The following is a 13,860-nucleotide window of genomic DNA, read 5'->3' on the forward strand; positions in this document are numbered from 1 at the left end:
TCTTTCTGATGTTGTGATAAATTGTAATTGCTTCAATGACTACAGGCTATCAGTTGTTACTTCTCGGTAAGGTTCTTGATCCATACTTTACTTTGTGAAGGAATTGTCACTTTAGCATGAGAGATTATATGTTGGTATTGCTGTTCTGATCATGATCATGATGCCTGCATGTTCGTATCTTGTTTTGTTGACACCTCTCCCCCTAAACATGTGGACATATCTATTGAGCTAGGCTTTCGCTTGAGGACAAGCGAGGTCTAAGCTTCGGGGAGTTGATACGTCCATTTTGCATCATGCTTTCATGTTGATATTTATCGCTTCTTGGGCTGTTATTTCACTTCACGGTACAATACTTATGCCTTTTCTCTCTTATTTTGCAAGGTTTACATGAAGAGGGAGAATGCCGGCAGCTGGAATTCTGGCCTGAAAAGGGAGCAAAGTTGAGATACCTATTCTGCGCAACTCCAAATACCGTAAAAATCAACGAGGATTTTTTTCGGGATTTATAAAAAATATTAGGCCGAAGAAGCGCCAGAGGGGCGCTAGTAGGTGGCCACAAGCCTGCTAGGCGCGGCCACCCCCTCACAGCACCTAGGGGGCTTGTGGGCACCCTGCTGGCCCTCTGGCTCCCCCCTTTTGCTACAAGAAGGGTTTCATCCGGGAAAAAATCAGGAGCAGGCTTTATCGAGGATTTGCCGCCGCCACGAGGCGGAACTTGAGCAGAACCAATCTAGAGCTTCAGTAGGACGATCCTGTCGGGGAAACTTCCCTCCTGGAGGGGGAAATCGTCGCCATCGTCATCACCAACACTCCTCTCATCAGAGGGGACTCATCACCATCAACATCTTCATCAACACCATCTCATCTCCAAACCCTAGTTCATCTCTTGTAACCAATCTCCGTCTCGCGACTCCGATTGGTACTTGTAAGGTTGCTAGTAGTGTTAATTACTCTTTGTAGTTGATGCTAGTTGGATTATTTGGTAGAAGAGTTTATTTTCAGATCCTTGATGCTACTCATTACCTCTCTCATCATGAATATGATTATGCTTTGTGAGTAGTTACTTTTGTTCTTGAGGACATGGGATAAGTCATGCTAATAGTAGTCATGTGAATTTGGTATTCGTTCGATATTTTGATGTGTTGTATGTTGTTTTTCCTCTAGTGGTGTTATGTGAACTTCGAGTACATAACACTTCACCATTATTTGGGCCTAGAGGAAGGCATTGGGAAGTAGTAAGTAGATGATGGGTTGCTAGAGTGACAGAAGCTTAAACCCTAGTTTATGTGTTGCTTCGTAAGGGGCTGATTTGGATCCACTAGTTTAATGCTATGGTTAGACTTTGTCTTAATTCTTCTTTCGTAGTTGAGGATGCTTGCGAGAGGGGTTAATCATAAGTGGGATGCTTGTCCAAGTAAGGGCAGTACCCAAGCGCCGGTCCACCCACATATCAAACTATCAAAGTAACGAACGCGAATCATATGAACATGATGAAAACTAGCATGACAGAAATTCCCGTGTGTCCTCGGGAGCGTTTTTCCTCCTATAAGACTTTGTCCAGGCTTGTCCCTTGCTACAAAAGGGATTGGGCCACTTTGTTGTACCGTTGGTACTTTTGTTACTTGTTGCTTGCTACGAATCATCTCACCACACCACTACTTGTTACCGATAATTTGAGTGCTTGCAGATACTTCCTTGCTGAAAACCACTTGTCAGATCCTTCTGCTCCTCGTTGGGTTCGACACTCTTACTTATCTAAAGGACTATGATAGATCCGCTATACTTGTGGGTCATCACACCCGTTGTATGTGAACGTTGAGTCTATCACACCCGATCATCACGTGGTGTCTCAAAACGACGAACTGTCGCAACGGTGCACAGTCGGGGAGAACACAATTTTGTCTTGAAATTTTAGTGAGAGATCACCTCATAATGCTACCGTCGTTCTAAGCAAAATAAGGTGCATAAAAGGATTAACATCACATGCAATTCATAAGTGACATGATATGGCCATCATCTTGTGCTTCTTGATCTCCATGACCAAAGCACCGTCATGATCTTCTTGTCACCGACACCACACCATGATTTCCATCAATGTGTCGCCATCGAGGTTTTCGTGCTATCTATGCTATTACTACTAAAGCTACGACCTAGCAATATAGTAAACGCATCTGCAAAGACAAACGTTAGTTTAAAGACAACCCTATGGCTCCTACCGGTTGCCGTAGCATCGACGTGCAAGTCGATATTAACTATTACAACATGATCATCTCATACATCCAATATATCACATCACTTCTTTGGACATATCATATCACAAGAATACCCTGCAAAAACAAGTTAGACGTCCTCTAATTTGTTGTTGCATGTTTTACGTGGCTGCTTTGGGTATCTAGTATGATCGCATCTTACTTACACAAAAACCACAACGGAGATGTGCAAAATGCTATTTAACCTCTCCAAGGACCGCCTCAGTCAAAACCAATTCAACTAAAGTTGAAGAAACAGGCACCCGCCAGTCATCTTTATGCAATGAGGTTGCATGTCAATCGATGAACCAGTCTCTCGTAAGCGTACGAGTTATGTCGGTCCAGGCCCCTTCAATCCAACAATACCGCCGAATCGAGAAAAGACTAAGGAGGGCAGCAAATCGAACATCACCGTCCACAAAACCTTTTGTGTTCTACTCGAGTTAACATCTACGCATGAACCTAGCTCATGATGCCACTGTTGGGGAACGTTGCACGGGAAACAAAAAAAATCCTACGCGCACGAAGACCTATCATGGTGATGTCCATCTACGAGTGGAGATTAGATCTACGTACCCTTGTAGATCGCTCAGCAAGAAGCGTTAAGAAACGTGGTTGATGTAGTGGAACGTCTTCACATCCCTCGAACCATCCCACGAACCGTCTCGCGATCCGTTCCGATCTAGCGCCGACCGGACGTCACCTCCGCATTCAGCACACGTACAGCTCGACGATGATCTCGGCCTTCTTGATCCAGCAAGCAATATAGAGAAGTAGATGAGTTCTCCGGCAGCGTGACGGCGCTCCAGTGGTGGTGATGATCTACTCCTGCACGGCTCCGCCCGAGCTCCGGAGAAATCCGATCTAGAGGTAAAACTATGTGGAATAGGCTAGAGTTGCACGTGGCAAAGTTATGTCTCAAAAAGCCCTAAACCACCAATATATATATATAGGAGGAAGGGGAGGGGCTAGCCTTGAGGCACCAGGCCTCAAGGTGCGCCGGCCGCCAGGAGGAGGAGGACTCCTCCTCCAATTCGGTTTGGGAAGGAGGAGTCCTCCTGTTCCTTCCCACCTCCCTCTTTCCTTTTTCCTTTTCTTTTTCTTTTGGTATTTTCTTATGTGGCGCCATAGCCCTCTTGGGATGGCTCCACCAGCTCAATAAGGACTTGTGGCACCACCCTAGGGCCTTGGGCTCTCTCCCGGGTGGGTGGGCCCCTCCGGGTGAACACCCGGAACCCATTCGTCACTCCGGGTACACTGCCGGAATTGCCCGAAACTTTCCGGTGACCAAATGAAACCATCCTATATATCAATCTTCGTTTCCGGACAATTCCGGAAACCCTCGTGACATTGTGATCTCATACGGGACTCCGAACAACATTCGATAACCACACATATAACTCAACTATACTAAAACATCGCTGAACCTTAAATGTGCAGACCCTGCGGGTTCAAGAACTATGTAGACATGACCCGAGGCACTCCTCAGTCAATATCGAATAGCGGGACCTTGATGCCCATATTGGATCCTACATATTCTTCGAAGATCTTATCGGTTGAACCTCAGTGTCAAGGATTCATATAATCCCGTATGTCATTCCCTTTGTCCTTCGGTATCTTAATTGCCCGAGATTCCATCGTCGGTATCCGCATACCTATTTAAATCTCGTTACCGGCAAGTCTCTTTACTCGTTCCATAATACAAGATCCCGTGACTTACACTTAGTCACATTGCTTGCAAGGCTTGTGGGTGATGTCGTATTACCGAGTGGGCCTCGAGATACCTATCCGTCACACGGAGTGACAAATCCTAGTCTTGATCGATACTAACTCGACGGACACCTTCGGAGATACCTATAGAGCACCTTTATAGTCACCCAGTTACGTTGTGACGTTTGATGCACACAAGGTATTCCTCCGGTGCCAGTGAGTTATATGATCTCATGGTCATAGGAATAAATACTTGAGACGCAGAAGACAATAGCAATAAAATGACACGATCAATATGCTACGTTCATAGTTTGGGTCTAGTCCATCACATGATTCTCCTAATGATGTGATCCAGTTATCAAGTGACAACACTTGCACATAGCCAGAAAACCTTGACTATCCTTGATCAACTGGCTAGCCAACTAGAGGCTTGCTAGGGACATTGTTTTGTCTATGTATCCACACATGTATCTATGTTTTCATTCAATACAATTATAGCATGGATAATAAACGATTATCTTGTAATAGGAAATATAATAATAACTATTTATCATTGCCTCTAGGGCATATTTCTAATAGTTATGCCGGCGATGGAGGCTTTCCCTCTTGGTCGTGTGGGTGGCAAGGGGGTAACGTCGGGTGGTGTGGGCTCGCCGTCTACTATTGACATTGGTGACGCTCAAATTAGGTTTGCGGTGCATGAGCTCGTCGCTGTTGTCCTGGAGACCTCATGGTGGCATGGGTGAGGTGTCTAGGCTGACAATTGTGACACTCACGGGTTTTGTTCTCTTCTTGAAGATGTCATTCTGATTTTTCTCTTCGTGTGAGTTTTCCAGGTGAAAACCCTTGTCCATTCTGAAGTCGGTAGTGGCAACATCATTGCCATGGTTTTAGTGTTATAGTCGCATGTGTTCTGTCTGATGCAGTTATCCCATAATATGCTTTGTAAGCGAGCTATGCATGATGGGATGGATTAACTTAAAAATAATTGCACTTGGGATTTAGTAAGATTACTGTTAGGACATATTTTGTTCTAAGTAGTTTTGGTGATTGATGACAGCACCTCTGCAGACTAATCGTGTGCATTGAGCACTTCAGATAATACATCACAGGGCACAAGATGATTCGTCGCCCCTCGATGTTGTTGGAGCCCGCTGTTTCCAACGGTTCTCTTTGGTAGTGTTGAGTAGTAGGAAAGCCGTATGATACGTCTCAAACGTATCTATAGTTTTTGATGGTTTCACGCTGTTATCTTGTCTTCTTTGGTTGTTTTATGTATCTTTTTATATCTTTTTGGGACTAACTTATTAATTCAGTGCCAAGTGCCAGTTCCTGTTTTTTTCCGTGTTTTCAGATCTAATTTTGGAACGAAGTCCAAACGGAAGAAAACCCCGAAATGATTTTTTCCCGAACGGAAGAAGACCAGGGGGATTTTGGGCCAAGCTAGGTGGGCTCTAGCGAGCCCACAAGCCCCCACTCTGCCACCAGGGGGAAGCGGAGGTGGGCAGGCTGTTGGAGAACGTTGCATGGGAAACAAAAAATTTCCTACGCGCACGAAGACCTATCATGGTGATGTCCATCCACGAGAGGGGATTTCCGATCTACGTACCCTTGTAGATCGCACAGAAGAAGCGTTAAGAAACGCGGTTGATGTAGTGGAACGTCCTCACGTCCCTCGATCCGCCCCGCGAACCGTCCCGCGATCAGTCCCACGATCTAGTGCCGAACGGACGGCACCTCCGCGTTCAGCACACGTACAGCTCGGTGATGATCTCGGCCTTCTTGACCCAGCAAGAGAGACGGAGAGGTAGAAGAGTTCTCCGGCAGCGTGACGACGCTCCGGAGGTTGGTGATGATCTCGTCTCAGCAGGGCTCCACCCGAGCTCCGTAGAAACGTGATCCTGAGGTAAAACCGTGGAGATATGTGGTCGGGCCGCCGTGGCAAAGTTGTCTAAAATCAGCCCTAAAACCCCACTATATATAGGAGGAGGAGGGGGGAGCCTTGCCTTGGGGTCCAAGGACTCCCAAGGGGTCGGCCGAACCTAAGGGGGAAGGTCTCCCCCCCCCCAAACGGAGTTCTACTTGGTTTGGAAGGTGGAGTCCTTCTTCCCTTTCCCACCTCCTTCTTTTTTTCTTTTCTCTTTGATTTTTCTTCCAATGTGCATAGGGCTCTTTTGGGCTGTCCCACCAGCCCACTAAGGGCTGGTGCGGCACCCCCAATGCCCATGGGCTTCCCCGGGGTGGGTTGCCCCCCCCCCCCCCCCCCGTGAACTCCCGGAACCCATTCGTCATTCCCGGTACATTCCCGGTAACTCCGAAAACCTTCCGGTAATCAAATGAGGTCATCCTATATATCAATCTTCGTTTCCGGACCATTCCGGAAACCCTCGTGACGTCCGTGATCTCATCCGGGACTCCGAACAACATTCGGTAACCAACCATATAACTCAAATACGCATAAAACAACGTCGAACCTTAAGTGTGCAGACCCTGCGGGTTCGAGAACTATGTAGACATGACCCGAGAGACTCCTCGGTCAATATCCAATAGCGGGACCTGGATGCCCATATTGGATCCTACATATTCTACGAAGATCTTATCGTTTGAACCTCAGTGCCAAGGATTCATATAATCCCGTATGTCATTCGCTTTGTCCTTTGGTATGTTACTTGCCCGAGATTCGATCGTCAGTATCCGCATACCTATTTCAATCTCGTTTACCGGCAAGTCTCTTTACTTGTTCCGTAATACAAGATCCCGTAACTTACACTAAGTCACATTGCTTGCAAGGCTTGTGTGTGATGTTGTATTACCGAGTGGGCCCCGAGATACCTCTCCGTCACACGGAGTGACAAATCCCAGTCTCGATCCATACTAACTCAAGGAACACCTTCGGAGATACCTGTAGAGCATCTTTATAGTCACCCAGTTACGTTGCGACGTTTGATACACACAAAGCATTCCTCCGGTGTCCGTGAGTTATATGATCTCATGGTCATAGGAACAAATACTTGACACGCAGAAAACAGTAGCAACAAAATGACACGATCAACATGCTACGTCTATTAGTTTGGGTCTAGTCCATCACATGATTCTCCTAATGATGTGATCCCGTTATCAAGTGACAACACTTGCCTATGGCCAGGAAACCTTGACCATCTTTGATCAATGAGCTAGTCAACTAGAGGCTTACTAGGGACAGTGTTTTGTCTATGTATCCAAACAAGTATTGTGTTTCCAATCAATACAATTATAGCATGGATAATAAACGATTATCATGAACAAAGAAATATAATAATAACTAATTTATTATTGCCTCTAGGGCATATTTCCAACAGTCTCCCACTTGCACTAGAGTCAATAATCTAGTCCACATCACCATGTGACTCCAACGAATCCAACACCCATATAGTTATGGGGTCTGATCACGTCTTGCTCGTGAGAGAGGTTTTAGTCAACGGTTCTGAAACTTTCAGATCCGTGCGTTCTTTACAAATCTTTATGTCATCTTATAGATGCTGCTACTACGTGCTATTCGGAAATGCTCCAAATATCTACTCTACTATACGAATCCGTTTCACTACTCATAGTTATTCGGATTAGTGTCAAAGCTTGCATCGACGTGACCCTTTACGACGAACTCTTTAACCACCTCCATAATCTAGAAAAATTCCTTAGTCCATTAGTTACTAAGGATAAATTTTGACAGCTGCTAGTGATTCAATCATGGATCACTCTCTGTACCTCTCAACAGACTTTGAGTCAAGGCACACATCAGGTGCGGTACACAGCATAGCATACTTTAGATTCTACGGCTAAGGCATAGAAGACGACCTTCGTCTATTCTCTTTATTCTGCCGTGGTCGGGTTTTTGAGTCTTACTCAAATTCACACCTTACAACGCAACCAATAACTCCTTCTTTGCTGATCTATTTTGAACTTCTTCAAAAACTTGTCAAGGCATGCATCTTGTTGAAACTTCCATTAAGCGCTTTTGATCTATCTCCATAGATCTTTGATGCTCAACGTTCAAGTAGCGCAATCCAGGTATTCCTTTGAAAACTCCTTTCAAACAACCTTATATGCTTTACAGAAATTCTACATTACTTCTGATCAACAATATGTCTACCACATATACTTATCAGAAATTCTATAGTGCTCCCACTCACTTCTTTGGAAATACAAGTTTCTCATAAACCTTGTACAAACCCAAAATCTTTGATCATCTCATCAAAGTGTATGTTCCAACTCCGAGATGCTTGCACCAGTCCATTGAAGGATCACTGGAGCTTGCATACTTGCTAGTATCTTTAGGATCGACAAAACCTTCTGGTTGTATCACATACAATGTTTGCTCAAGGAAAACGTCGAGGAAACAATGTTTTGACATCCTATGTGTAATATTTCATAAATAATGCAGTAACTACTAACATAATTCTAACAGACTTTTAGCATCGCTACGAGTGAGAAAGTCTCATCATAGTCAACTGTTTGACCTTGTCGGAAACATCTTTGCGACTAGTCGAGCTTTTCTTAATAGTGACTTATCACCATCATCGTCTGTCTTCCTTTCAAAGATCCATCTTTACTCAATAGTCTTATGACCATCAAGTAGTTCTTTCCAAAGTCTACACTTTGTTTTCATACATGGATCCTCTCTCGGATTTCATGGCTTCCAGCCATTTGTCGGAATCTGGGCCCACCATCGCTTTCTCCATAACTCGTAGGTTCACTGTTGCTCAACAACATGACCTCCAAGACAGGGTTACCGTACCAGAAATCATATCGTAGACAGTTTATCCTCTTGTTACGACGAACTTCACTCCGAAACAGAATTGAACTTTTCAATATTTCAGACTTGTGATTCATTAAGTAAATACTCTTGCATCAGCTCAAATAATCATTGAAGTAAGAACATAATGATATCCACTGCGTGCCTCAATACCCATTGGACTGCATACATCAAAATGTATCACTTCCAATAAGTTACTATCTTGTTTCATCTCAATGAAAACAAGGCCTTGCTCATGTGGTATGATTTGCATGTCACTAGTGATTCGAAATCAAGTGAGTATAAAGATCCATCAACATGGAGCCTCTTCATGCAATTTATACCAACATGACTCAAGCGGCATTGCCACAAGTAAGTGGTACTATCATCATTAACTCGTATCTTTTGGCACCAATATCATGAACATGTGTAACACTACGATCGAGATTCAATAAACCATTGAAGGTGATTATTCAAGAAAATAGAGTAACCATTATTCTCTTTAAATGAATAATCGTATTGCAATAAACACGATCCAATCATGTTCATGCTTTAACGCAAGCACCAAATAACAATTATTTAGGTTTAACACCAATCCCGATGGTAGAGGGAGCGTGCGATGTTTGATCATATCAACCTTGGAAATACTTCCAACACGTATCGTCACCTCGCCTTTAGCTAGTCTCCGTTTATGTCGTAGCTTTCATTTTGTGTTACTAATCACTCAGCAACCGAACCGGTATCCAATACCCTCATGCTACTAGGAGTACTTGTAAAGTACACATCAACATCATGTATACCAAATATACTTCTTTCGACTTTTGCCAGCCTTCTTATCTTACCAAGTATCTAGGGTTGCTCCGCCTCAGTGACTGTTCCCCTCATTACAGAAGCACTTAGTCTCGGGTTTGGGTTTAATCTTGGGTGTCTTCATTAGTGCAACAACTGTTTTCCCGTTTCACGAAGTATCCCTTCTAGCCCTTGCCTTTCTTGAAACTTAGTGGTTTTACCAACCATCAACTATTGATGCTCCTTCTTGATTTCTACTTTTGCAGTGTCAAACATCGCGAATCGCTCAAGGATCATTGTATCTATCCTTGATATGTTATAGTTCATCACGAAGCTCTCACAGCTTGGTGGCAGTGACTTTGGAGAACCATGACTATCTCATCTGGAAGATTAACTCCCACTTGATTCAAGTGATTGTCGTACTCAGACAATCTGAGCACACGCTCAACGATTGAGCTTTTCTCCTTTACTTTGTGGACAAAGAATCTTGTTGGAGGTCTCGTACCTCTTAACAAGGGCACAAGCATGAAATCACAATTTCATCTTGTTAGAACATCACTTATGTTCCGTGACGTTTTAAAACGTTTTCGGCGCCTTGCTTCTAAGCCATTAAGTATTTTGCACTGAACTATCGTGTAGTCATCAGAAACGTGTATGTCGGATGTTCACAACAACCACAGACGGCGCTCGAGGTGCAGCACACCGAGTGGTGCATTAAGCACATAAGCCTTCTGCGCAGCAACGAGGACAATCCTCGGTTTTACAGACTTAGTCTGCAAAGTTTGCTACTATCAACTTTCAACTAAATTTTCTCTAGGAACATATAAAAAATAGTAGAGCCATAGCGCAAGCTACATCGTAATTCACAAAGACCATTAGACTATGTTCATGACAATTAGTTCAATTAATCATATTACTTAAGAACTCCCACTCAAAAAGTACATCTCTCTAGTCATTTGAGTGGTACATGATCCAAATCCACTATCTCAAGTCCGATCATCACGTGAGTCGAGAATAGTTTCAGTGGTAAGCATCTCTATGCTAATCATATCAACTATATGATTCATGCTCGACCTTTCGGTCTCATGTGTTGCGAGGCCATGTCTGCACATGCTAGGCTCGCCAAGCTTAACCCGAGTGTTCCGCGTGTGCAACTGTTTTGCACCCGTTGTATGTGAACGTTGAGTCTATCACACCCGATCATCACGTGGTGTCTCGAAACGAAGAACTGTCGCAACGGTGCACAGTCGGGGAGAACACAATTTCGTCTTGAAATTTTAGTGAGAGATCACCTCGTAATGCTATCGTCGTTCTAAGCAAGATAAGGTGCAAAAAAGGATTAACATCACATGCAATTCATAAGTGACATGATATGGCCATCATCACGTGCTTCTTGATCTCCATCACCAAAGCACCGGCACGATCTTCTTGTCACCAGCGTCACACCATGATCTCCATCATCATGATCTCCGTCAACGTGTCGCCATCGGGGTTGTCGTGCTACTCATGCTATTACTACTAAAGCTACATCCTAGCAAAATAGTAAACGCATCTGCAAGCACAAACGTTAGTTTAAAGACAACCCTATGGCTCCTGCCGGTTGCCGTACCATTGACGTGCAAGTCGATATTATCTCTTACAACATGATCATCTCATACATCCAATATATCACATCACATCGTTGGCCATATCACATCACAAGCATACCCTGCAAAAACAAGTTAGACATCCTCTAATTGTTGTTGCATGTTTTACGTGGTGACCATGGGTATCTAGTAGGATCGCATCTTACTTACGCAAACACCACAACAGAGATATATGAATTGCTATTTAACCTCATCCAAGGACCTCCTCGGTCAATTCCGATTCAACTAAAGTTGGAGAAACTGACACCCGCCACTCATCTTTGAGCAACGGAGTTACTCGTAGCGATGAAACTAGTCTCTCGTAAGCGTACGAGTAATGTTGGTCCGAGCCGCTTCGATAAAACAATACCGCGGAATCAAGAAAGACTAAGGGGGGCAGCAAAACGCACATCACCGCCCACAAAAACTTTTGTGTTCTACTCGAGAAGACATCTACGCATGAACCTAGCTCATGATGCCACTGTTGGAGAACGTCGCATGGGAAACAAAAAATTTCCTACGCGCACGAAGACCTATCATGGTGATGTCCATCCACGAGAGGGGATTTCTGATCTACGTACCCTTGTAGATCACACAGCAGAAGCGTTAAGAAACGCGGTTGATGTAGTGGAACGTCCTCACGTCCCTCGATCCGCCCCGCGAACCGTCCCGCGATCAGTCCCACGATCTAGTGCCGAACGGACGGCACCTCCGCGTTCAGCACACATACAACTCGACGATGATCTCGGCCTTCTTGATCCAGCAAGAGAGATGGAGAGGTAGAAGAGTTCTCCGGCAGCGTGACGGCGCTCCGGAGGTTGGTGATGATCTCGTCTCAGCAGGGCTCCGCCCGAGCTCCGCAGAAACGCGATCCTAAGGTAAAACCGTGGAGATATGTGGTCGGGCTGCCGTGGCAATGTTGTCTAAAATCAGCCCTAAAACCCCACTATATATAGGAGGAGGAGGGGGAGCCTTTCCTTGGGGTCCAAGGACTCCCAAGGGGTCGGCCGAACCTAAGGGGGAAGGTCTCCCCCCCCAAACCGAGTTCTACTTGGTTTGGAAGGTGGAGTCCTTCTTCCCTTTCCCACCTCCTTCTTTTTTTCTTTTCTCTTTTATTTTTCTTCCAATGCGCATAGGGCTCTTTTGGGCTATCCCACCAGCCCACTAAGGGCTGGTGCAGAACCCCCAATGCCCATGGGCTTCCCCGGGGTGGGTTGCCCCCCCAGTGAACTCCCAGAACCCATTCGTCATTCCCGGTACATTCCCGGTAACTCCGAAAACCTTCCGGTAATCAAATGAGGTCATCCTATATATCAATCTTCGTTTCCGGACCATTCTGGAAACCCTCGTGACGTCCGTGATCTCATATGGGACTCCGAACAACATTCGGTAACCAACCATATAACTCAAATACGCATAAAACAACGTCGAACCTTAAGTGTGCAGACCCTGCGGGTTCGAGAACTATGTGGACATGACCCGAGAGACACCTCGGTCAATATCCAATAGCGGGACCTGGATGCCCATATTGGATCCTACATATTGTGCGAAGATCTTATCGTTTGAACCTCAGTGCCAAGGATTCATATAATCCAGTATGTCATTCCCTTTGTCCTTCGGTATGTTACTTGCCCGAGATTCGATCGTCAGTATCCGCATACCTATTTCAATCTCGTTTACCGGCAAGTCTCTTTACTCGTTCCGTAATACAAGATCCCATAAATTACACTAAGTCACATTGCTTGCAAGGCTTGTGTGTGATGTTGTATTACCGAGTGGGCCCCGAGATACCTCTCCGTCACACGGAGTGACAAATCCCAGTCTCGATCCATACTAACTCAACGAACACCTTCGGAGATACCTGTAGAGCATCTTTATAGTCACCCAGTTACGTTGCGACGTTTGATACACACAAAGCATTCCTCCGGTGTCCGTGAGTTATATGATCTCATGGTCATAGGAACAAATACTTGACACGCAGAAAACAGTAGCAACAAAATGACACGATCAACATGCTACGTCTATTAGTTTGGGTCTAGTCCATCACATGATTCTCCTAATGATGTGATCCCATTATCAAGTGACAACAGTTGCCTATGGCCAGGAAACCTTGACCATCTTTGATCAACGAGCTAGTCAACTAGAGGCTTACTAGGGACAATGTTTTGTCTATGTATCCACACAAGTATTGTGTTTCCAATCAATACAATTATAGCATGGATAATAAACGATTATCATGAACTAAGAAATATAATAATAACTAATTTATTATTGCCTCTAGGGCATATTTCCAACACAGGCTTGTGTTCTCCCTGGCCGCCCCCTGACCTAGATCTTTGGCCTATAAATTCCCAAATATTCCGCAAAAAACCAGGGGAGCCTCAAAATTACTTTTCCGCCGCCGCAAGCTTCCATTTCCGCAGATCTCATCTGGAGACCCTTCCCGGCGCCCTGCCGGAGGGGACTTTGGAGTTGGAGGGCTTCTTCACCACCATCATCGCCCCTCCAATGACTCGTGAGTAGTTCACTTCAGACCTAAGGGTCCGTAGTTAGTAGCTAGATGGCTTCTTCTCCCTCTTGGATCTTCAATACAAAGTTCTCCATGATCTTCATGGAGATCTATCCGATGTAATCTTCTTTGGCGGTGTGTTTGTCGAGATCCGATGAATTGTGGATTTGTGATCATATTATCTATGATATATATTTGAGTCTTTGC

Source organism: Hordeum vulgare, chromosome 3H, assembly GCF_904849725.1.
Source record: "Hordeum vulgare subsp. vulgare chromosome 3H, MorexV3_pseudomolecules_assembly, whole genome shotgun sequence".
NCBI classification, from domain to species: Eukaryota; Viridiplantae; Streptophyta; class Magnoliopsida; order Poales; family Poaceae; genus Hordeum; species Hordeum vulgare.